Genomic DNA, 26,390 nt, shown 5'->3' on the forward strand with positions numbered 1-26,390 from the left:
TCTTCACATCTCTGTTCTTCAACCTACACTCCATATCTCAGCACTTGAGTCACTACCTTGCCAAGTTTTTGCTAACTTGCCTCATTATCTTTCCAATGTTCTCATATGCTGATAGCCTAATGCTGAATTAACCCATATCAATTTTTATTTGACTTTTTGTAGCCTATCCCAAATCCTCCTCCTCACTTTCATCTCTCCTCATTATTGCCGGATGACCTTGCCTTTTACTTAATGGAGAATATAAAAGCCATGAAGTGAAAATGCCCTCAACTTTTTGCCATCACATGTACCTTACCCGCGTCAATCAAAACTCAGTCTTGTTTCCTCACTGCCTCTCCAGCGCAGAAGTTGCCTTTCTCTAGTTGTTTGAATATTTCTTCACCCAAGTGCTCAATCTCATACCTTCTAGCACCCTTTTAAATGTATTTTTCATAATTAAAAAAAATTAATTTTATAATTTGTAAAAAAGTAATTAAATTAATTATATATACAGTATCTTTCATTAACGTATTCACAATCAACGTGGTCCCTTTTTAAAAATGTCCTTTCTTTTGGCCAGGTTCTCCAAAGCACCGTTTAACAACAGCAAGGTTGTGAGCACCTACAGCAGGTGTTTTACACACACAGCACCTAGCACATGAGGTGGCCATTATTCCCACTCTACAGATTAGGACACTGGATAGCAGGCAGAGTTGTGTGAGCTACTTAACATTGCACAGTGTCGGTGGCACTTCTGGTATTGGAAGCTACATCTGTCTACGCTGAAGTTTGTCTCCTTCCTTTTTGCTGCTTTGCCTTGCTCCCAGTCTCCCTGACCTACAGTGCATCTTTTTCCTGGTCCTATCTCTCTACATCTGCAAAAAGTCAAATTAAGGAACTGTGGATGGCAATGGGAAGAACCACTTATCAAGGCAAAGAGGTCAGTTACACCCAAGCTGACCTCATCCTGTCTTCTCTTTAAGGAATTCAAGGTGAACCAATAGTGACTTGGAATGGAGACATCAACTCCCGCATCTCACAATGCTCTCATTATATGCTTTTAGAGAGGGAGTAACTAGAAGTAGGACTGCAAAGTGGTTCAGAACCTCCCAATTTGCCTCAGATCTCACAGCAAACAGAACTCAAAGATTCCAAGAGAGATACCAGGTACTTAGCGGTACACAGCAGCTACACTACTCACAATCAGGTGTTCTGGGAAGAATGGACCCACTGACAGACCTGTGAGTCACCCATCGACTGCTCACTGAGGATCTCTTAAGGAGAAAACACTGCGCTACAAAGGGAGATCAGATACAAAATTCATCCTAAACCATTTTATAAAATAGTGGGCTAGATAAAGCATGTATATAGTGAACTGTAATTCAATACAGAAAACAATGAGTTCTATAAGAGAAGTATAGATAAAGTACAAAGTGTGTTCAAAGCCGGGAAAGATTATTTCTAACCCATGGCAGTAAGAGGAGCTTTCTTAAAGGAGAGAGAATTTAAACTAGAGCAGATAGGATTTGGACCCATGGGACAGTTTTAAAGGACAGGTCAAGGAATTGCACTGACAGAGGCTACAAGCTAGGAATGCAATGTACGTGTGTGTGTGTGTATGATCTAAAAAGAAACCTACATATGAGATACTAATGATAAAGAGTTGATAGTTTGAGCTATCCAAAGCATTGAAAAAGGAATAACTAGGAATGGGAGATGTGGGAAAAATTCTCTAATTTCTCTTTTTCTAAGGTCACTTCTATCTTCACATCTTCCCTTGTTCAGCCTAGGTTGGGTCCGGTTCATGACGGCTCTTGAATGCCAGCCTAAGAAACACGGGTCTTGTTAATTAGGGTGTGGGGAGATAGTGAAATGTTTTGTTTGAGTTTTTTAACCAGGGATGAGAAACTCAAAGCTGTCCTAGGAAGGCTAATCTGATAGCCTTATCTGAAGAGTTCAGAGAACCAAAGTCAGAAAATCAAGCTTAAAATTATGAATATATTAGGTATTCAAAATTACTAATACTATTAAGGTCCACTCTAATCAAAACTGTGTATGTGTATGTATGATTTTTCAACAAACCATACTATCAAAGAATATCTATTGAAAGCCCTTGTTAGCATACCATTCTCTGCATAGTTTATACAGTTGGCATTTCAAAGATACATTAATCTTATCATCTGCTTTTGTAAATCTCATAGCCTTATTAAAAAAATAAGATGTAAAAGGACAAATAGCATTATAGAACTGAAAAGACATGTAAATAATAAAATATAGATTACAGAAGTACAGAGAAAAAAACTATACTGCAGCGAAGTCTTTAAGTAACAGAGCACTTTTAAAATACAGATTACCAGGCTCATAAGAGCAAGTGTCAGCAAGCTTTTCTGTATAAAGCCATATATTAAATAATTTAGGCTTTGTGGGGATATTAGGTCTCTGTCACAAACACTCAAGTCTGCTGTGGTAGCAAAGAATCAGCCACAGAAATTACATAGAAGAATAGGTATGGTTGTGTTCCAATAAAGCTTTACTTATAAAAACAGTGAGTATTCAATGGAAGCTAAAACTAATGACTACAAGTTTGATGAAAAGTAAGATATTTACATAATCTCAAAGTATATTCTCACAAAATACATACAAATACTTAATATGTATTCACTAGCTTCACAGTGGAGAAGTCTGGAAGACACAACGTTAGCCAAGTGGTAAAAATTAACATCCCCCAAAAATCACATGCCAGCTGAGATGATGCAATGAGAAGAACATAGCAACATTTCTGTGCTGTTCCTGCCAAAGATGCAAAACCTGAATGTAATCGTGAGAAAAACATGACACAAACCCAAATTGAAGGATCTCCTATAGAATGAGTAGTTTGGACTCTCCAACATATCAAGGTCTTGAAAGAGAAGGAAAAGCTGAGGAACTGATTCAGATCAAAAGGGACTAAAGAGATAGGGCAAGTAAATGTAAGGCTTTGTCCTCCATTGGATCCTAGACCTTAAAAAGGACATTACCGGGACAATTAGCAAAATTTGAACAGGGTCAATGGATTACATGGTAGCACTGTATCAGTGTGAATTTCCTGATTTTCATGGTTGTGCTGTGGTTATACAGCAGAGGGTTTTTTGTTTTTAGGAAATACATACTGAAGCATTAAGCTATAATGGAAGATCATATTTCTATCTTATTCTTGAATGGCTGAGAAAAATAATATGTATAAATATAGGGAGTTGGAGAATAATAAATCAACATAGTAAAATATTGATAATTGGGGTATGTGGGGGAAGAGTACACAAGAGTTCTTCACACTATTTTTGCCACTTTTATATAAACTTGAAATTATTAAAAATAAAAAGTTAGAAAATGATTGGCTATCATATGTTAACTAAAGGCAGGATAAAATGCCCAAATCTTTGGGAATGAATGAAAGGAATTTTAAAGCAGTGAGAGTCTGGTATGATCAATTCATACACTGGGCCGAATATCAATTCATCAGAAATTTCCAGCTGACTTTGAACAGAGGTTTCTTAACTTCCAACAACATGTGATGCAGTTAAGGGAAAAACAAAACTGAGCTTAGTCAAATAGAACATGCTAATGAAACCATGGCGTACTTCAACATGACTCAAAATAATTCCATCAATGTCAAAGGAGCTACACAGATCAAAATTACAAGCATGAGTCATCAAAAGAAGCAACTCACTGTGATGGCGTGTGCACGACCGGTGACCTAGTGCTGCCCCCAGATTTAAATTTGAACCAAAAAATTGTACCAAAGAATGGGGCAAATCCAGGGTCCCCAGCCTTGTGCAATTTGCAGACACTAGGAAAAAGAACACAAAATTATGAATAAAAATTAGGTACAACAGTGAATATTTGTTAGGAAAGAGGAAAGAAATCATGACAAACTACAAATTTTAAAAAGCTGACAAATACAATGATCCACAAAAAAATAATATTTTTATTAATTAGGTGCTTGGCATGAATTTTTCATACATTATCCTAGATTTTGTGGCTACATATTCTTTGATCACCTTTTCATATGACAAAATTTTATAATATCATAGTCTATACAGAAAAACAAAGGGGCTTGAGCCAGTGAGGAACCCTGACTCCTAAACTTCGTTAGCTACAAATAAATCCACCTCTGCCTGAAAATAAAACATATCTCAGAGATGTTACCACACATGGAGAGAACTTTGAAAGGATGCTCTCTTGAGCTGATGAATGCCTAGATGGAAGTCCAGGAGTTCTACCTAACCAACCAAGTATGTTGACCCTTGAAGCATTTTAAGGATATGTAGATGTGAACAGTTAAAGAAGGAGCTTTTGAAACATGATGAGACTTAGTTGTTATTTATGCACAAGAGTGACCAGGGATTAACAAGTTTATTGCTAAATAAGTCTAAAAGAGCTCTAAGTGATAAGAAAGCATGGTGTCATGGTTTACTTGGCTATACTTTCTCTGTGTGTGTGGTACATAAAATATTGGTCCATCTTACAGTCAAGGGCATCTTAGCTTCACTAACATAAGGGTGGTTTATTTTGTTCCCTTGCTTACTATAAGAAAGTCTAGCTCAGAGTTTAAGGAGTTTAAGACAACCAGAACAAAGCATTTACAATAAATGAAAACTTACAGTGATTTAAAATCCACTAGGTTATGGGCTGGGTTGGGCCCAATAGATCAGTTAGGGTCTGGTCTGAGTAGGGTCCCAGCAGCAGGATGGTACAAAAACAGGCAGGAGTAGAAAGAGCCGGAGAATGGACTTAAACTAAAATTCCATTAAACATACAAAGTGAGAAAGCTAATTCTAGAGCAGGAGCAAGAAGGTCAAGAGCGAAGTGAGGTAGAACCTGGAGGACCCCCAAGAACAGGATTCGAGCCCCAGTGGTACCTTGGTTAAAGTCCGTGTAGCTTCCTCCTTCCTGCCATGGCTCCTGAAAAGCTTCCAGAAATGCAGCTGGAAATCATCTACCATATCAGACGCAGCTGAAAGAATTGCTCCTGTTTAATCAGAAAAGATGAAACTAAAGTTAAAACCATCTTCACGTTAAAGATTAATTAATTAACATATTGAATGTATTAATCAATTAATGTAGCCCACATTAAAGGGCTACAGCCATGCAGAAAAGGGAGGGAATTTATTCTGTACTGTTCCATGTGGCAAAACTAGGACCAACACGTGGAATTTATGAGACAGGTTTTTTTTTTTTTTAAAGATTGGCCCTGAGCTAACTTCTGTTGCCAATCTTCTTCTCCTGCTCCTCTTTCCCCTTCTCCTCCCCCTCCCCCTCCTCCCCCTTCTTCTTCCCAAAGCCCCCCAGCACATAGGTGGATATTCTACTTGTAGGTCCTTCTGGTTGTGCTGTGTGGGACGCTGCCTCAGCATGGCTTGATGAGTGGCGCTAGGTCCACGCCCAGGATCCAAACCAGCGAAACCCTGGGCCACTGAAGTGGAGCGTGTGAACTTAACCACTTGGCCGCAAGGCCGGCCCCAGGAGACAGATTCTGAATGCTAAAAGCACAGACTTTCCTGGAATTATTGGCCTCTGTTCACCTAGAACAGTGCTTGGATTATTCTAAATTATCAATAATATTGGTTAAATTAATTAACAAAAATAAGAAAAGAAATGTTCCACAACTAGAGTAGTTCAGTCGTGGAATGGAAGCTAATGATTCTTTCTGAGCTTAGTATTTTATCAAAGGTTTGACCATAATGGCAATCTTACATATAAAACTGAAGGCGCGCCAGGCACTGTTCAAAGTGTCTTCCACACATTATTATATTTAATTTTCACCACCACCCTATGAAGTAGGTTGTATTATTAATTCCATTTTACAGACGAGGCAACTGAAATACAAAGAGGTTACATCACTTGCCCAAAGTCACACGACGGATAAATGGTAGAGCCGGGGTTTGAATCCATAAACCTGGTTCTGGAGTCTCTGTTCTCAACCACCACATCACACCATCCGGCAGAGTGGAGCTAGAACTGAGTCCAATACCAAGCGAGAGGTGAATTAAGTGCTTTTTCCTGCATTCTATGAGTTTCAGATTACGTTGGTTATCAGTTCAGTTTTTGTTGACGTCACCTTTTTTTTTGGCTAGTTTAATCTCTATGTTAACAGGACTGAACATCAAACCATATTAGACGCAGCACTTGTAAGGTGCCACAAGACAAATGTAAGACGCTAAATATATGAAACAATAAAGCCTTTTTGACTGTAAATATACATTAAATAAAAACTAAAATCATTCTATTTTTTTGGCCTTCCTCTAAACTTTCAACATTATCAAAAAGTGGCATTTACTTTCTTTCTTCAGTTTGCAAGTTGGAGAGTTTGGCAGCTCTAGCTCAGCCCCCATTAGAAATGCTCACTCAGCCTTGGCCGGACGCCAAGCAATCTTTTGTTTATTCCACTGCAGTTAATTCAAAGTCATGAGAGTGACACAGATGATTAATCACAGGAGCTGGTGATGTGTGCAGCGGGGCAGCGGACCGACTGCAGGCCCAAAGAAGAAAAATCACACCAAGGGGCCCAGAGTCAGTAATTACACTGCTGAGGAAATGCACAAAGAGGCAGGTGTCCTGGATAACAGGATATACTTCTTAGCCAGGAAATCATATACCAATTGAAGAGATGAAAATGTGTTTCTTTGAAGTTTCCAAGGAGTCTCAGGAAATACAATGTAGGATTGGCTCCCAGGAAAAGGAATGAAGGTCGTAACAATTACTATGTAACAACCAGGTATGACAGGCTGTACCAGGCATTGTAACATTGTTACCTAACCCAATCCTCCCAAAGCCAAAGGTCGCTAAAGAGTGAGCAGCAGAATTGCACTGTGCACTCAGTTCTTCCTGATTCCAAATCCATGCTCCTCCGGCTGTATTAAAGCTGCTTAATATACTGAGCAACATATTGACAAATTTGCCTCTAATAAGGCATTCTGAGTTTTCCTCCCAGATTCTAATGTTACATCGGATATCTGATATGGTTGTTGTATGAGGTTACACAGCCAAATTAGTCTGTGCAAGTGTTAAAGAGCAAGCATTTAATGAAGTTGGCAGCAATTGCTTGGGGATGCCAGAGTTGCAAGTGTCCTTGAACTTTTCAGGAAGAAAGCTATGGGCAACGAACAATTTCAATCTGGAAATGATGGAGATAACCCTTAGATCTCATCAACTCCACTACTGCCTACCTTGCAGGTTGAGATGTGGGCTTTATCTACATGATTCGAAGGCTAAAACCTATGTATGTACAGATGTACACATTTCTTATTATGTGATGAAAGAGCCAAATAAGGCAATGCACCCCGGCAGCCAACCTGGGGCAGACAAACCCACGAAGACAGAACCAAGGGGACCCAGGACTGCTACAGAAGGCCAGTTTTAGGTAATGAAACTTCTGATGAAAGGAGGGGGAAAGATTTGCATATCAGACCATGAAAGGGAAACAGGAGTTACAAATGAATAAAAGAGATTGCAAAGGCGCATCCCAGCTGTCTTCAAAGTCCAAGAGACTCAGAGTTCCAGCCTCTGTAACCCTGGAAAGAAAACAAGGACCAATGATTAGATGCTACAGAGATCCATATTTTAGCCCATAGAAGGAACAAATGTCTAATAATCAGAGTCAACTAAAAAATGGAATGAGTTGTGTGGGAAGGTGGCACATTTGTTGATTGAGATATCCTACCTAGTTAAAAAAAAAAAAAGAATTATCAGCTGAATTGCCATTGCCATAGGTACTATGAAGATTGCATGTAATTCACGTGTTCCACGAGTTTCCCTAGTACCTCCCATCTTTCTCTCCAGGAAAAGATCTGCAATGCTTGCTCCATGTTCTGAAAATTGTCTTTCCTGACTTTTTTCTGCTCAGTAGATGCCTCTTTACTGTCCACCGTTAACTGGCCCAACTTGGATTGAATCATGCTTCTCTCCAACTACACTGTTTGGATATGTTGTTGCTCCCATACTCATCACGCTCTGGTACTTTATCAGCATGTCAATGGCTCACCTTCAAATGCAGCCCATGAGATTTGTGGGGTTCTGTAACAGCAGTGGGAGAGTAAAGTACAGAGAGCAAACACCAGAAGAAAAAGAGAGATTAGGACGAAATATCCCCCTTACCAATTATACATTGTTCTGTTTGAATCAATATGCCCCCTGTCCCTTAATTGATCCATTTTCAGGCTCCAGAACACACTTTTCTTTGCTTTTCAGATCCATTGTAAATTGATTGCATTAGTATTCTCAGGCTAGCTCATCTGGCCTCCCATTGTTGTTGCTGGCTGTTGACTTGCCTTGCATTACCACTTTTGTGTTCCAGGAACCATGGAATTTCAGAGCCGGAAGAGATCCTAGAAATCTCTTACTCTAAATGCCTCATTTTATAGTTGGGAAACTAAAGTTTCCAAGATGACATGATTTTCCCAGGGCTGTAGAATTAGCAGCAGAACTGGAACCACTGTTTCAATGGTACAACCTGACTTCTCTGTCATAGGGAAGTTGTTTATTTTCAGGTAGCATTCGCTGATGACAACTGACCTACCCTGACACGTGCCATCAGACAATTCCTCTTCCTGAGGCCCCAGCTAGTCAGGCTAGTTTACCTCCTAAAACATGGTAAGAAAAAACTAGACAGACAATCACTCCTTTTGCTTTAGAGATCATTGTATACAGGTACCAATTCAATAAATAGGCTAGTTTTACTTTTACCAATATACTAAAACTAGTGTGTGTGTGTGTATGCATGTAATAAAGGAGAGATTTAAACAAAAGATTCATATGAACCAAAAATTAAGTGAAAGAAAGTAATACTTATTCTAAAAAGAAGGCATTTTTCTTCTCCTGAGCCACTTCCTAAATTAAAAATTTGGGGTTTTCTTTTAGTTAAAAAGTAGTATATATTTGAACAAAATCTATTTTCTAAATCCGAAACAGAACAAACATGGAATATGAAAAATCTCAAACCAAATCTGTGCCATACATTTGTGTCTTTCATTTTGTCTGAGTTCCTAATCAGCACTAAATTACTACAGATGGCACAGATATTGTCATCCTATAAACAGTGATTCATCTAAGAGTCCAACCAGCCCACGGCCCATCTGGTGAAAGAACAGAAACCAACATTTCCTGAGTACCAACTACATGTTAGGCTCTGTCATATGCATTCTCATGTTAATACTCATGTTAATACCACAATCCTGAGAGGTAGATCTTGTGATTGCTTTTGTTTTTAGTGGAACTGAAATCATATATGTTACAGATAGTACAGCCGGAATTTGAATGCAGATCTGGTTGATCTGTTTCTCTACACCATCCTGCCTGTTCTCAGAGACTCTCAAGGACCGTTAATATACCACAGCACACTCACTGAGCAGGAGGGTGTCAGCCAACAGAAAATGAGAAAAAAATAACGAAAGGACTCTGTAGAAACTGAGAAGAATGTCTGAGTGGTTCAGCAGTCTAAGCAGAGGAAGCATCTCCCATGGCATGGACGAGACAGGTCAGGTGGCCTGTTCAAGTCAAGTAGCGAAACGGAAGCTAAGTCAGGGTTCTCTTGTCAGTCCTTGCAGTGAACCTGGGCAGAATGCCAACACCATTGCACACGTGCCTACGTAGATAGCCCTTCTTTAGAAGGCAGACGGGTGCAACATGGGCCATGGATGGTTTGAGAGAAGGCATATGAGTATCCATCAATGCCCTGCATCCACTGCATCAGTGCAGGGGGCAGAGCCAGGCTGCAAAAAAACTTTTCTAGTAAATAGGAAGTGTTTTCTGGGACAGCCCAAATCTTACACAACTCCAACCCAAATGTCACTGTGCCCCAGGTGGTGCTAAGGGATTTTAGGTCTCAGGAACTGCTATTTTTAAGTAATGTAAATTATTTTCTAGGGGCTGTAACCTGTAGAGTTATAGAAACAATGAGAGAAAGCCTACTTCTCCCCACCAAATCGACCCAGATTCACAGATTCAGAGTTGGAAGGGAGTTTACTTTCTTTTCCCTTATTGTCTTCCTTCATATATTCTGTTATTCCTTCCCTTCCTCAATTTTAAGTTATTTTTAAAGTATTTACCATGCAGGAGGTAATGAATGAACTCAAAGAAGACAGGAAACCCACCAGAGAGAATCTAGGGAGACTGGACATAATTAAATAAGTAAATTACTATATTTGTATGGTGACTCCCAGGATCCATATGTTAGGTCTTCTTTGCCTCTCATCAATATTTGTCACTTTCTCTCAAAGCCTATTTATCTCTTCATTTCTTTTCAATTTTTAAATGTTTCTACCTTTTCACCTTCTATTTCTCTAATGGCATCATATGTTGTGTTTCACCACTCTGTGTTCCTTCTAGTTTAATCTTAATTTCTGAATGATTTGTTTTCTTTTATTTCAAGTTCTTTCCTAAGTTCTGTAACCACACTTCCGAATGTATCTAATTCTGATTTGGTCTATGAAAATATAAATCAGAATAGTGGTTGCTTCTGGTGAGTAGTGGGGTATTGACCAGAAAAGAGGCATAAAGGAATTTTCTGGGGTGGTAGAAATATTAAATATCTTGATCTTGGTGATGTTACATGAGAGTGGGAAATTGTCAAAATCTATTTGACAAGCTACATACTTGAGAATTTTTTACTTTATACAGTTACATGTAAGTTTTATCTCAATAAAGTACACACAAGCATACGTGTGTGTTTGTGTGTGCGTGTATTACTTTTGGGAAAAGAGCTTGGCAAAAATCATGCAGGGATGACATCGGCAATGTGTTTCCTTAACACAAGTCTTCTGACTCCCACTTCTGTTAATGTTATTTTCTCATACAGAGTAGGGACTGGAAGATATTGGATGGGCTGCCGTGGAGCTTAGCTAATACCATGGCCTCTGTAGCATCAAGGGAGATGTCCTTCAAGGACTTGTTGGCTAGGGCTAAGGAAGTTCCAGTCCCCCTTTTTATCTCTTTCCTGGGGTGCCTTTCTAATTGCCCAATTGATAATTTTATGGAAATTGGCCAAGAATGGTCAACACTGATCACCAGGACAGCTCCTTTTCACATGAATGTTCTAACTCCTGCTCTGGGGAACTGTGTCTTCCCATGGGGCTGATGAGGCTTTTCTGGGATCCCTGCTCTGTGGCTTTTCAGCACTGTGATTCCAGATAGCTATACTCACCTATTACATAAGTCCTGGCTGAGGTATTGGGTGGAAGCCTAGGGATCCAAAGTCCATGATTTCTACTCTCTATTTGGTTCAGCCAGTTAAGCAGATCTTTGCAATCTGGCGCAGATGCTTGGGTTGGGATGTTCAGCTTCTTTTTCACAGGCTCTGAGTCTACCCACTAGACCCACCAACAGTCTCCACTGATTCCCACCTTGCCAATAACCAATTCTAGAGAAGTGTAAGACAAGCTTGGTTAGAGATAGGTAGTGATGTTAGGGTGACAAACATCCTAGTATACCCAAGACTTTCCCAGTTTTCACACTGAAAGTCTTGTTTCCCAAGAACTCCCTCAATCCTTGGCGAACTAAAATTTTTGGTCACCTTAGGTTGCATGCGTGGGGCTCTGAATCTCTCGGAATTGGAACTACCCTTGATAAGCTTAGTCTTCTCACTACCCACAGCATCCTAAAAGGATTATTGATCTTTTTGTCGAACTATAAAAGTAATACAAACTTATTGTAGAAAATTTATAAAGAAGAAAAATCACCAATACTATTCCTCATTATGCTGTATAAATAGTTTTTCACTGTGCTTTTTCACTTAGTAATGTATTATGAAAATTTCTCTCATTACTAAATGTGCTTCAAAATATGTTTTTTAGTGACTATCTGATAGCCCATGTGAAAAAATGTGCCATAGTTTTAACCATTCCTCTTTAGTTGAATTTGTTTTGGGTTTCCCCCCCAGTTTCTTCCTACTTTAAATAAATGCTGTGGTTAACATCTTTGTATATAAATCTTTTCTGTAGTATGTTGGGCATTGTCTTTTGACCTCCACTTTGGATCTGCCTTCTTCTCTTAGGGTAACCAATTGTCTTGGTTTCCCTGGTTCTGAGGAGTTTGCTAGGAGGTAGGACTATCAGTCCCAAAACTTGGATAGTCCTAGGAACACCAGGACAGTTGGTCATAGTACCATCCCCCCCCCCCCATCTTTGAGGTCACAGGCATCTTTATAGGCTCAGTATTAAGGCATATTAATGGCATCTAGTTCCGAGCTTAATGTCAGGGACTCCATGTTATCCAGAGCAGTGACCTTCACACTGTGCCCAAAGAAGTAGTACACTAACGGAGCTCCAGGGCAGATCTGAGGTGGGGGAGCTGGTAGGAAGGGGAAGAGTAGATAAGGGCTGAGCAAGCAGAATTCCAGGATCACAACCTTTGCTTCAACCTCAGAAGCTCTACTTTCCATCACTTTACATAAACATTATCTCTAGCTCTCCCACGAGCCTTGCAAAGTGGATATTCTCAATCTTAATCTAAAAGAATTTAGGTTCAGAGAGGTCAAGTGATTGCATAAGCCCACCAAGTAAAGCTTCCAGGATTCGAGGCCAGATTTCTTTATCTCCAAAGCTAGAGGCTTTTCCACTAACCAGTGCTGCCTTGATGGAGAGTGGCACGCTGCCCCACTACCTCCTCGATTGGGAAATGGAGTGCTCTGGTGTCTCAGGGCCACTATGTCTTCTAGCTCTAAATCTGGGCACTCAGACTTCTCTGGAGAAGAGAATCAGGAGACAGAGTGTAAGCTTTTCAGGAGTCTTGGTAACTTTCAATGGCACCCGGCAGCTTAAGGCACTGTCCAGCTGGAAGGCAGAGGCAATTCAAGAATGCATCAGAGTAACACTGAGCCAAATCATTCTATTTAAGTGGTCTGATGGGATAGCTTGGCCTTATGGGTCACTCGACAGTCCAGGGCTCTCAAGGAGGAATATCACGTGGTATGGTGATGAAACAGGAAAAATCTGGGGCAGAGTGGAGGCTGGCCTTATACAAAGTGACCATGTGAATAGCAACAGGAGGTTGAGGCACAGGACACCAAGGGGGCACAGAAACATCATTTTTTGAATTCTAGAAACTAACCACATCTAAGTACTCCAGGTTGCAGGCAAGGCAGAGCTGCAGCAAGAGGTCAGGCCAGACAGTACCAACTTCCAAGTAGAAGATCTGCATGCATAGAGACCAGCCTCAAGTTGGAGCTGTGGGGGAGCCTTCTAACCCCAAAGAAGGGACTGCTGTGAGTAAGGCTAGATGTAGCCTTAGCAAGCAGGCTGGTGTTCAAAGGTCAGGAGGGGAACATTGGCGAAAGCCCAGGCATGTGGGTAAGGTTAATGCAGAAGGCCATATGCAATGGCTGTGTAAGAGCCCACATACCCTGCTTCACCCCAGAGAGCCAGGGGCTGGGTATCAAGGAAGCAGATTTGTGGAGACAACAGAGGTGCCCAGAAATCTTGACTCAGCCACTTGAATCTGGGTCTTGAAGAAAGACTTCACTTACTAGACAGTGCATGAGGAGACATGAAGAAAAGGGGACTGGGGTTAAGAGTTTAATAAAGATTTGGACTCAACTCAGTGAGGGTTGGCTCAGATACCAAAGGGGAGGAACGTGACATGGGGCGAGCCTGTGCGTGGTGGTACCAAGGATGCAGCCCCAGTGCTGGATCTGTGGCCACCTCTTTTCCAGTTAGGACCCATGCCCCAGGCTAACTCACTTCTCTGATAATCTTGTTTAAATTACCAAAGGAAGATGATCTTCTTGCAAAAATTTCAAACAGAGGTTCCCAAAGTAAAAAAGTAGAAGTGCTCCTCTGCCTTCCCCACAATCCCCCTCCACACGTGTAACCAGTGAGATCAACCTGGTACACACCCTTCTGCATATTTCTCCATATATTTTAACAAAATATGACAACTCTATATATCATGTTCTGCAATTTGATTTGATTTTCTCATTTAATGTACCAGGGACACGTTTTCTATTTCAGTATATATAAAGCTAATTCATTAACCAATGCACTAATTCTCATAGCATAGAAGTAAGACTTACATAACTTTCCCAACTAATGACTATTTTGATTTTTAACTTTTTAAAATTGTACCAACACCAGCATTCTTCCTAGTCATCGTTTTGTATCAGTTTTGGCATAGCCACTCCAAGACAGACAGTAAAACATCTGATCCCTCCACCTACCTGGGTTGAAAAATAATGATGGATCTGATTAATTAACAAAGAATGCAATTGAGCAGAGGGAGGAGGAGGAGGAAAAGGAAGAGGAAGGGACAGGTGCTCTGGGTACTTTCGTAGACACATTCACTGCACTTAGAAGTGGTTTGTTATAGTTGAAAACACACAGGGTTGAGGGGAGACCTGAGATCTGACTTTCTTGCATCACTAACTGGTTATGACTGTTGGACATGAATCTCATCTCATTATCTATTGAAGGGGATGGGATTAGATGATTGTGGTTCTTTTACGGATTATGTCATGCAGTTAACTAAAATTTAGGTGTTAGGGATGTGTGTGTGTGCGTGCATGTGCACATGCATGTGCCCGCAGGTGTCTATGAAAAAGAAAGAGAGAAGAATGAGAATATCAAAGGATTAAAGAGAAAGAGACAGTAACAAGGAAAAAGTACTTAGTATCTTTCATATTCTGAACCTGAGCTTACCAGTTCTGGAGAAAATGGGGCTGAGATAGCTGTTTTCATCTTATAACTCAAACCAATAAATATTATCCAGCTTTCTTTCAAATGTTGGCTGGACTGCTGAGAGATGGGTAACTCAACACCTGCACTTGGATATTGTTGGACGTGGAGATCTTGTCTCCGGTTTTATGGGAACTGAGAGCATTTAAGAATTAGCAGTGAGGAATCTGCTTTTAACATCACGTGTCAAGCTTTCCGACAGAAGAGTAAGATTAGTGGAGGTGGTCTAAGTGAAAAGGAGACCGTCACTTGATCCTTCAGAGTACATGTTCTGAATGAAGTTGCACTGGTGTAAAAAGTTGAGAGTCAGAAAAACACATTTTTTTCAAGTCCATTGCCTACAAAGCCATTGTTCTTAAGCAATGCTGCTCTGCTCCCTTTTGACTGTCATACTGAAGGATTGTGTTTCTATTTGGTTATGTTTTTTCCTGTAATAATATAGGAGATGTAATGGATTGAGAAACTTAGAGCCAGTGATGATATTGGTGAGAACCTTGCAAGGGTTTTACTGTTTACTGGGCTTCCAGAACAGGTTCATGCTTCACTGAAGGACTAGCCTTAGCATCAATGTCTTACAGAAACTTCAGTCCAGCTGTTTGCCTCTGGTACTTCCATTGCCCTCTGATGGTACCACTCACCCCCACACACATTTACCTCCTTTCTTTTCTCCCTTTCTTCTTTTACCTACTCATCCTCTCCTTCCCTCCTTCATCCTGTTGAATCAATGATTTGTGACAAGACCCCGGTTGTATCCCACGCCCTGTGGATGGCACTGGGGCTGCCAAGGTGGATGAAAATGATCCTCACCTTCCAGGAGTTCCCACCCTCTTCCTCCACCTCTGCTCCACCCCTATTTTTGTCTTGCCTTTTCTTTTCCTTTCTCTCCACCTTGTTGTTTAAGTTCAGTAGACTCTTGCTCTCTTCTTCAAACCTGTTCTCCAATCCTCCATAGGTTTTTAATAGAAAAAGGCACTAATTTATTGCTGCTTCATGTATTAGTTTCCTGTTGTAACTAATTACCTGCCACAAACTTAGTGGCTTAAAACAATACGAATGTATTATCTTACAGTTCTGGAGGTCAGAAGTCTGATGCAGGTCTCACTGGGCTAAAATCAAAGTCTCAGAAGGGCTTCCTTGCTCTCTTGAGGCTCTGGGGAGAACCCGGGTGCTTGCCTTTGCCAGCTTCTAGAGGCTGCTCACGTTCCTTGGCTCATGACCCCTTCCTCTGTCTTTAAAGCCAACAATGGCACATCAAGTCCTTCGTACATCCAATCACTCACTCTGACTCTTCTGCTTTCCTCTTCCATCATTTAAGACCCTTGTGATTACACTGGGCACACACAGATAACCCAGGATATCCTTTATTTATTATTATTTATAATCCAGGATAATTTTTTTTTATTTTAAGGTCAGCTATTTAGCAACTTTAGTTTCATCTGCAACCTTAATTGCCCTAAGCCATGTAATTTAACATATTCACAGGTTCTGGAGATTACAATCTGGGTGTTTGTGTGTGTGGGGGTGGAGAGTGGGCGTTATCCTGCCTACCACACCTCACTCTGGGAGTGTCCTCAATTTGACAGGTATCAAAGTTTCAAGCTACCAGGATAAAACTGCCAGAATTTCTGATCTTGGCCCAAGGAAAAGAGAGGATATTGGGAGCACTAACATTTCCTCTGAAAAGGACATAAACTTTGGAGTCAGACAAGTCTAAGATTAAAATCCCAGCTTCTGCTACTTACGAAGTTTGTAGCATTGGGAAACCCATTTTAATTTCCCTGAATCTCCATTTCCTCACCGTTAATCTGAGTATATCTACTTCAGTGTTTTTCAAATGGTTAAATTGAGATCATCCAATCCTAGAAAAAGGGCTTGGCTCAAGGATGTTAGTTTCCTTTCTGTCTTTAATTCATCAGACCCTGTGTCACGTAGGTAGACCACCTTAGATGACAGCCACTTGCATTAATAATCAATCAACCAATGAATATGAATTGAGACCCACTTTATGTACAGTGCCTTGGGGGACCCTAGGGTAGCGTACACCACCAAGCCTTCTTCAAGGAAATGCCAACCTGGTTAGGGAATCTGTATGTGAACACGTGAAAGATTAAATGATAATAGAAGATATTGGTTCACCAACACCAAAGTCATAAAACTTGTCATCCTAATTAATTGCCCTAGGCCTGGTACCGCCGTCTGGAGGGAGAGTCCTGCAGACGGGAGTGAAACGGGATGGCTTCACAGAAGGAAAGGATTTGAGCGGTGCTTTGAAAAGGAAGGGCTGGATTTAGGCAACGGTGAGGCGAGAGGGATATAGTTTATACTGCGCAAGCTCTTTGAATTCTTTTCCCAGCGACCTTCAAAGATTTTCTCTTCTCTTAGGGAAGAGCTCAGCTCAAGACAGGGCAAGTCACCCACAAGAACACCGCTAGTCAACACTGCCGCCCCCCTCCTCCCCCCTCTGACAGCCTACCTCCTTCCCAGGCTTCCTCCCTCCTCCTTCCCATATCTCAACATGATACAAAACAGCCTTTCTTTTTTCTGAGATTATTTATAAGCAGTCCCCCATAATTACAGTAATCTTATCTCCTTTGAATTCACCAAAATTACCCCTTTTCTTTATATCACCACCATCGCTACATGACAGGAATTATTGGTAAGCTTTGTGTAATGGTGCAATGTTGTTTTTTTAAAGTGACATCTGCTCAAATAGACTAATGTTCCTATCTGACTGACTCATTTGGTGGGAACATGTCCACATGCCCATGCCAATGGTGGGGGTAGAGGATGCAGGAAGAGGGAAACATTTGGAAGGATATTTTTCAGTTCTTTAGATTAAGAATATGACTATTTCACCTCCTACAGAATGAAAGGCGGCCTTAGGTGTAGCAGTAGTAATGCCTATTTATCCCCTAATGTCTGAAATGTACCACGTTTCACCCGGACTGGGGAAGATGGTCCGGCTTCTACAACACACTTTGATTACCTTGGTGATTCCCGTCCACACTTCCTTGTCCCCCAGAACCTGGAGGTTCTTCGGTTCATCTTCTCTCCCACTGTGCTCTCCTCAAGTGAACCTCTGAGACAGCTCTGAGATTCCATCTGTGCGCCTTCCCACATTCAAAATCTGTGACCTCACATGTCCAGTGGCCATCCTCTCCTTGGAATCCATCTTCAAATGGCACTGAGGAGTCAGAGGAGCACATGGTTCTGTCAGGGTCCATTTACTCACTACTCAGTCCATTCACTGAGGGCCTCCTATAGGCCAGGCCTTGGAGCCAAGGATGGACAAATCAGAGCTCTGTCCTCAAAGAGCTCACAGTCTTGTAGGGCCATGTTGAAGGGAAGGCCCAGATTCCTATAAGACTGACACCCAAAGCTGAGCATCAGGGGCTTAGATAAGGCTTTTCTGAGAAGGTGACAGTGAGACACAAAATGTTCGTCTCTGCTTACAAATTTGCAACATCTCTCACTGGCTGTTTCGTAATATCCTAACTCCCCTGTCTGGACCTTGAGGCTCTGCATAATCTGATCCCACTAGACACACCCACCCCATCTCTCTCCCTACCATCATGAATCACCTGCCCCTGTTGGGTTGGCCTATTTCCTTACGTCCTCTCTACACCCCCGTCACCTTGACTCTGGGTCTTTGCTCATGTTTCCTTTCTCAAATGAACCCTCTACTACCACCTACACCAACAGCACCAGCACCAATTCTCACTCACGTCACCTTCAGGGACCAGCTCATTTCCTAATTCCCTAGGAAGCTTCCTCCAACCACACCAAACATTTTAGAGCTTCTCTGAACTCTCATAGTACTTATGCTTAAGTACAACTTAGACAATCTATGTAAAAAATAACAGTTAAAACGTGAAAGCACAGTGCCAACATAGGTACTGCTGTTATCTGTCACTGGTAGGAGAAGTTTTGATGCCTTCACCAACACTAGCTGTTTTTCTTGAGGCCAGTTAGCTCTTTAGCTGTTAAATAGGAACAATCATAACTAAGATGCAGGGTTGTTGTAAAGATTAATCAAATGTATTGACATGCGTATAAAACACCTGGCTTGTGGGAGGCAGCCCTTGTGAAAACGGTGATAGTAGTAGGGACATTGTTTTTTCTCAGAGACGATTAGTATTTTTCCTTTCTCCTTTATTGTCCAGTAGACCAGGACAGATGTGTGTTTTGGGGTGGGAGGAGCAGAAAATTTGTCTTATGAAGGAAGGGTTGATCAAGAAGGACAGAATTAAACATCCTTCAGAGCTCTGCAACTTTGATCTCAAAAATCAGAGAAGAATTATAACACTGTAGTAGGCTGATGACTCCTCATTTCCTGTGTCACCGCTTCTTGGCAAGAAGATAATGGTTGGGCCCCGACACTCCCTTAGAGACTAAGGAATCATTGTTCTATAGCAGACAGTGTTTATCAGAAATGAAGGCCCTCACCAACTGAAGGAAGTGGAGATGAAGGAGAGGGGTGGGGTGGCAGCTGCCCATTCGGGAAGGTAGTGACTTTCTGACCTTGAGCGTTAAAAGGGTCTCCAGTACAGTGGTTGGATACTGAGCCGTCAACACAGAATAGTGGTTGTAAACTGGAGTGATTTTACCTACAACCCCCCACTCCACCCCACCAAGGGGCATTTGACAAGGTCTGGAGGCATTTCCAGGGGTGATCACTTGGGCAGCATGGGGAATACTATGGCTTCTAGTGGGCAGAGGCCAAGGATGCAGCTAAACATCCTACAGTTCACAAGACAGTACCCCAGCTAAGAGTTATCTGGCCGTGAATGTCAATGGCCTTCAGGTTGAGATACTCTGCATTAGAAGCAGGTGTAACCCACAGCCCTGGGTTCCACGAATCCTGTGCTGAGTGATCTGAGCCCCAAACCATTTCTCCCCTTGTGTCTTCCCTAGACCCAGGGTCCAGAAAGATCGAATTGGAATTAATTCATGGAAATCAGTCAGCAAACCTTGAAGATCCAGTACAAATATCGCTTTCTCTATGAATTCTCCTCTAGAGTTCCCCCTCCTATCTTGGCCAGGGTTTAACCATTTCACTTAGAACTGCAGGATTTTATACAAGGAATTGATTCCATGTGATAGAAGAGCTAAAGAGCAAACAGGACAGTGAGGCAACCCAGAGATTAACAACAAGAAGCCATGACCACCTGAGGACTGGAAGGACGAAGAAGGGAGGCAGTGGGACTAGAGCCGATGGGTCAGCAACTAGAGCCTCAGACAGATGCGGTCATCCTTGGAGTCACTGCATGGGACAGACGCAGATGGGAAGGAATACCTCAGTTTCTCCCTTCCTTCTGCCCACCAATCTCCCACCAGCGTTTCCCATTGAAACTGCAGCCAGGTGAAAATCAGCTGGCAGGGGAACCTGGGAGATGCAGCCTGCAACAGTCAGCCCTTTGACAAAACAGAGGAGAAGAAGGAAAAACAGGAGGAATGGATCTAAGGTCAAGGTCCAAGACCAACGCAGCACCCAATGTACTTTGGACCCAGATCTTCTGTGGCTCTAACCATATTGTCTCATAGTTACTCATTTAAGTATCATTCCCTTCCAATTCCTATGGGCTGGAAAGCAGATGTGATTTTAGGAGCCAGAGCAGCCACTTTGCACCACTAAATGGATGATGCAATCTGAGGATGGCAAAGCAAAAAAACAGAAGGAACCTGGATTCCTGACGATTGTGGCACTGCAATGCTGCCCACCTATACTTTTACATGAGAGAGAAATTAACTTTTACTGTGATTAATTCATTTCCATCATTACTTTGGATCTCTCTATTACAGCAGCTGAAGCAAAATCCTGAATAACACCAGCCCCTTTCCTCCTGGATCTTGATGTCTAAAGCATATTGGAGATTTTCTTTCATTCATTCGCTCTCAGTCTGGAAACTAACAATAACAGAGCCAGTGTCATGGAAACATCATGTTTCAGAAATGTCTTTTGGGCATTTTATGGCACCTCTCAAATCACCTTGCTTGAGCGGATATTTATTTTGTTATCCCCGTATTCAAAAATAAAATGTCAGTCAGTAATAAACAAAGTATCAGTAGAGAAAGAAAAAAATACAAAGCGACAAATGGAGTTGCTTAGAATTGTGTTTCTCAAACTTTTGGATGACGACAAAATCACCTGGAGAACTTGTTAAAACAGATTCCTGGACCCCAGGCTCAGAGTTTCTGATTCAGTATGTTTTGGATGGGGCCTGAGGTTTTGCATTTATAACAAGCTCCCAAGTGATGCCAATGCTTCTGGTCCAGCGACTACACTTCTAGCAGCACTACTTCAGAATGTGATGCCGGAAGGACGGGGACAATCAATGAAGAGCGTCCATTGTCTTAGACACAACGTAGATGTGGGGCGTTTTAAAATCACACAAGTGGAATGTGTAAAAATCTAAGCTATCCACATTCCTCCGTGGAAAGAATGCTAAAGTACCGGGAGGAAAACAGAAATTAAGTGGGTGGGTTGAATAAAGGATCCAGGTGACTAGGTGAAAGGAGAATTCTCGAGCCTACAAAGATCCTGGGAGTGCCGGGGGAATGGCTCCCAGTCCGCGTCCAGCTTATCCACTGGCCCTGTCAGCCAGCTCCAACAAGGACACAGACAGGCACCCTCACAACTTGGCAATTGCAGTGGGCCCTTCTGAGAGGTGCCATGGATGGGGCGGGGTGGGAGGGTGAGATTTGGGAGACTCAAGAAGACTTTAGATCCCTTCCAACCCATCACAAAGAAGCACACAATATAAATTAAGGGGAAAAAAACCCTGTTCTTGCATTAAGCACAATTTCAGCGCAAGTCGCCTAGCCTACCATCCTTTTCCAACTAGATTACTATCCTGGGTACTTCCTACACAGAAACACTGGCTGCCATTGCCAAGGAGCGTGGGTTAAATCTCCCTGCCCCTCTGCAGTAATCTAATCCACTTCTGTGAAGTGTGTATGAGACTTCACATAGACAGCAGGGCAGAATCAGTGATTTCACCGGCCTGGAAATAAACTACTGGCTGTCTAAACATAGATGCCAAATTTAGATATTGACAGAGCTTAACATGAAACTTCCTTCCTCCTCCTTCCTTTTCCTGTTTCTTCTCCTTCCTCCTTTATTTCTCTTTCTCTGCACATCTCCAACTCCCACCTCCCACCCCACCTCTTTGAACAATCCGTGGGCTTTTTAGCGGTATCTATCTTCATCCTGAGCAGTTCCTCGCTCTTCTTCACTAAACTGGCACAACTCCAAGATGTATACAGCACCCTCCTTTCCTAACTGAATCTCTGCAAGGCCTTTCTCTGATTAACCCGGTTGGCCTGTAAGGATCACGTCATCTGGGCCTGAGGGGCCCCTCTTACACATTCTAGGTCTGAATGACCCAATCGGAGGATTCAGACCCGGGACTGGCTTCCTTGCCAGCTTTATCCATGGGCTGTATTGCTTGGAACCTTTCTCTGAGCTCAGAGACTGAGTCCACTCAGTGACAAGCTTACATGTCATACCTGAAGACTGATCGTTTCTCCTCCGCTGGCCTAGACCAAGGCTTTGGAAATTGCTTTCTTTCAAGAGTTTTCATGCCTTAGCTGCACCTCCTCCCAAAACAAAATTTGTCATGGAAAATCTTATGCTTAACTTGGAATTTTGGAATTCTGAGGTCAGGTTTCTGGAATTCTTCTTGTTTTTTGTCTTACAATCTATCTACTAATCACACTGTCATGCTCCTTGGCCCAGAGCTCTGTCTCAATTATGCCTTTGGCCTTCTCCCTATTGGCACCATCACTGGGGGAGTCACACAGCTCCAGGAACGCAAGGATGTCACACTAGGAAGAGATGTAATCCTTCCCTGGAAGGAGGTGTTTAAACTCATCCTGCATGCAATAAACAAGGACAATAGCCAGTGTTTTGGCGCCCTGCCACCTACCAGCCACATAATGAGTATCTTGGACAAATTGGAAAGTCCACGAATGCGTTCTAGAATGGACCCTGTCCCTCTGCGTGGGACAGGAGAACCACCAGAGTAGGGTCTGCATTGGGATTAGGAGCCCTTCTGGGGTTTCAGAATGTGTTTGTCCATCCAACTATAAAAAGGAAATCTACTCAAAAGAGTTTAGAACTCATTTGCTATTCTTCCCAACCCAAATCTGAGGGTATCTAATCAAATACCACGTTTCTAAGATATTAAATTAGCTCGCTTGCTCCATCTTTTTCCCATTCTGCATGGTTATGCGATTCACTTGAAATACCTAAAGGGTCATATGTTTTAGTTTCCTTGCAGTGTCAGGTTCTTTTTCCCTCCTCATTCTGTTGATTTAATTGTATATATATGTATATAATATTTAATACATAAACATCCTTCCAAAAGGCAAAAATATACAGAAAGATATTCTTATTCTCTAAGAATAATTCCTGTGCACTCCTTTCCATATCCTTCCACCTCGTTTCCCTTCCAACGCCCCTTGTAGATAGCCAACTTCATTGTATGCTGGCTTATTCCTCATTTCTCTTTGTAAATATAAACAAATACATGCATATGGTTTTTATTTCCTCTTTCTTACACAAAGGGTAACACACTGTATTTATATGCTCTTTGGTACTTCGCATCTTTTCACTTAACACTATCTCATGGTGATCACTCCCCCTCAGTTCATAGAGACATTTCTCATTTTTTTCTTACAGCTATATAGCGTTCCACTATGGTGAACGCACCATACTTTACTCAACCAACCTCCTATACTTGGACATTTAGATAGTTCCAAAATTTTGCAATGTAAACAGTCCTGCCATAAATAACCTTTTGCATATATATTTTTTATTTTAAGAGGTATATCTTCAAAGTAGACCCCTAGGGTCAAAGGATAAATGCTAACATTGACAAACTCATCCCCACAGAGTCTGTAATATTTTACATTTTCACCAACAATGTATGAAAATGCCTGCTTCACCAGCCTCACTAATACAATAGACTATCAAGCTTAAAAATGTTTGCCAATCTTGATGGGCAGAAAATAGTATCTCATCTATACATACTGTCTAATTTTTCTCTGAGTAAAAAGCCACAGCTCACAAAAGAAACGTGAATACAATCCAAGTAAAGTAGGGTTTGCAAACAAACTATAGAATATTCTCAATTCAAAGAGGTTAATTATCAGTCGATGATTTCGGCTGGAGTGTGAGTTCTGAAACTGCCAAATCCAGAGCATATTCTGTGAAAGCCTTGCTCAGTCCCGTTCATAATGTGCTCTGCCAACTGGAGAGCCAGTCCATTTGCCTCAAATGGGGTTGTTTTCACAACAGCACCCTCAAATTTCTAATTATGTCTTTATCAAATTCTTTAATAATCTATTTTAGCTTTATTGCTTGATTAAAGTGAAAAAAAACTTCCACATGCTAGTCCAGGCTGATTTACCACTCAATCGATTCAATTAATATTTTGGCCACTTGACTCCATAGAATTCTTTACATGTTCCTCCTCTCTGAAAGGACCATATTTTGTATAGATATTTAAACATCTGATTGTATTCTGCATCTGTTTCCTACCTATTTCTGGTTCTATAGTCACAGCCTCTAAGATCACTCTCTAAGATCTATGATATAGAAGACCTCAGCCTCCCCTTCAAGTCTTCTCTCCCACTTTTGCCACAAAGTTGATACTCTAGATCAAGTTTTTCAATTGCTTTTATGGTAAAAAATTGTTTCAAAGAAAATTCAATATATGTAAAAGATTTACACAAAGGATAAATCAAAAGATGGTCATCTTGCTCAAAATGTTTTAAAAGAATATTCCTTTATTTTGAAAACTCTCTATATGCATTTCCTCATATAAAGTTGAATGTATAATGTCAACTGATAAGAACAATAGAGTTCTAATGATGAACACAAAATTTTTAACTCAGGGGTTGTGAATGACATTTGCATTTTTATATCAGCCTCAGCATCAATTCTGCTTTTAACAGTACCCTTTGCAACCTTAGGCTATGCTTCAATTAAATGCATCCAAAAGCCTAAAAGAGAACTACCAGTGTTTCACCAGCATTCACTAGCAACAGCTCACAATAGCAGGAACTCCTTATCATAAATATAAAAGTCAAATAAGTCTAACAAAATATGCAATGGATATATCAATTATGGCATATGATCACCATGCAATATGTTACCTATTAGCTTGTTATGAACCACTGGCTGCGTTTCTTCGACAGGATCGTGTGACAAATATGGCTGTGCCTGACCTTGCCCAGTATGGAATTGAGCAGAGCACTGAGAGGCTGCAATGGATGACTCACATGGGCAGAAATAAACTAGTCTCAATTCCAAAAATTACTAATGATGTAGAGACAACCAGCACCCCTAATTAATAAACATTTATAGTAAGTTAAAACATATGCACAAGGTAGTGAGAGCACAGTTTTTGTATAGATCTGCCCCAACGAGAGTTATAATTGGCGGACTCTAATGGGCCCAATTTGTTATCCAACACAACTGGTTGAGCGTGGGCTTTTTAAATTAATTATTTAAAAATTTAATAAGTAAGTTTACAATGAAGATAGATGATAGGTACATAGGTTAGATGGATAGATAGATAGACTTGTTCTCCTTAGCTCACAGTGTTCTAGGCAAGGTGCTAAATGCTTTACATGTATTCTTTCCAATAAGCCTCATAACAATCCGATGAGGTAACTAATATTATCAGTCCCATTAAGCTCAAGGAAATTTAGTAACTGGCCTGAAAACATTCAGCTCCTACAGATGGAACTCAAGCCCATCAGCCTGACTCTTGTTGGTCCTTTATTGCTGTTACCCAGGATTTCCAGTTCTCAATGACATTCCTAGCCCCTTTCCTGATGCTCTCAGGGATCCTAAGAAATTGGGGAATGGTGACAATTATATGGGAAGATTATTTATAAACAAATATCAAAATCCTGATTTATGGGCCAGCCCTGTGGCCGAGTGGTTAAGTTCGTGCACTCTGCTGTGGGCGGCCCAGGGTTTCGCTGGTTCGAATCCTGGGCGTGGACATGGCACCGCTCATCGAGCCACGCTGGGGTGGCATCCCACATGCCACAGCTGGAAGGACCCACAACTGAAAAAATACACAACTATGTACTGGGGGGCTTTGGGGAGAAAAAGGAAAGATAAAATCTTTAAAAAAGAAAAAAAGAATCCTGATTTAATAATAAATTAAGGGATGCTCATTTTCTGCAAAAAATCATTGAAAATAATGTTTCTGTATATAGATATCTCCTTGGACACATTTAGAATATTATTCAGTTTACCAGAAATCAAATCGTACATAATTCTTTAAGCTTCAAAAAGCCTCATACTTATGAAATAATGAATTGGATTTCAGTATTGGCCTATCTTATCTCTGAGATATGAACCCAAATAGGCTTGAGGGCCTGTGACAGCCAGCCTCCCAGATGGCCCTCAATTACCTCTGCTTCTTTGTATTTACACTCCTGTGTCATCCCCTCCCATATTATACCAGAGTTTGAGTAACCAATAGACTGTGGCAGAAGTAATGGCATATCTATTCTGAGACAAGGTTAAAATATACGCTACAGCTTCCATCTTGGTTGCTCTTTCTTTCTTGGGCCAGGTACTTTGGGTGAAACCAGCTTCCATGTTGAACACCACCACCGAGTGCCCCCACATCCTGAGGAACTGAGGCTTTCTGTCAAGTCAACAGCCAGGGAATAACTGAGTCCCCC

The 26,390-nt window shown here is 41.3% G+C and overlaps 1 long non-coding RNA gene across 2 annotated transcripts in view; it reads right to left on the bottom strand.

The window, feature by feature from the left end:
- Positions 1-1,721: 1,721 nt before the first annotated feature.
- LOC139078977 (uncharacterized) overlaps positions 1,722-26,390 on the bottom strand; it is a 64,476-nt gene continuing 39,807 nt past the window's right edge. Inside the window, exons 3-6 of one of the 2 annotated variants that reach the window (XR_011532201.1) lie at positions 17,665-17,862; positions 5,864-7,529; positions 4,878-4,987; positions 1,722-3,805 (exon numbers count right to left, since the gene is read on the bottom strand). This is a non-coding gene — a long non-coding RNA (uncharacterized lncRNA). The remainder of the gene's footprint in view (positions 3,806-4,877; positions 4,988-5,863; positions 7,530-17,664; positions 17,863-26,390) is intronic. The other variant, XR_011532202.1, reaches the window with a different exon arrangement.

The sequence above is a fragment of the Equus przewalskii genome, chromosome 23 (genome assembly GCF_037783145.1).
Source record: "Equus przewalskii isolate Varuska chromosome 23, EquPr2, whole genome shotgun sequence".
Lineage (NCBI taxonomy): Eukaryota > Metazoa > Chordata > Mammalia > Perissodactyla > Equidae > Equus > Equus przewalskii.